This window comes from Aplysia californica, unplaced genomic scaffold, assembly GCF_000002075.1.
Source record: "Aplysia californica isolate F4 #8 unplaced genomic scaffold, AplCal3.0 scaffold00550, whole genome shotgun sequence".
NCBI lineage: Eukaryota > Metazoa > Mollusca > Gastropoda > Aplysiida > Aplysiidae > Aplysia > Aplysia californica.
Window position 1 is genome coordinate 10,726 of NW_004797820.1, and position 323 is coordinate 11,048.

Here is a 323-nt window from a genome sequence, read left to right on the forward strand (position 1 = left end):
CCCCCTCACAATTGTTGTCTGGTCACGAATTGGGTAGTGCGGTGTGCATTTTCTCTCTGGTCTCAATGACAATCGGACTGAAATGGATGTCGAATCTTTTTGATAACAGCCGTGTTTAAAATACATGCACTTTGGGACAACAGAAGGAAAGACCACGGAAATCACAACGTTGCGAAACGTGCTTGGAAAGATATTAGCGAAGAACCAAACCTTGGTTATCTTTTGTTCAATTTTTTAATAAGATATACTTGAATGTCTCTTCGCTCATTCCAGGTAGGACTGAAAATGTGAAGGAAACAAGTGGTGATGTTCACCGTCCACTC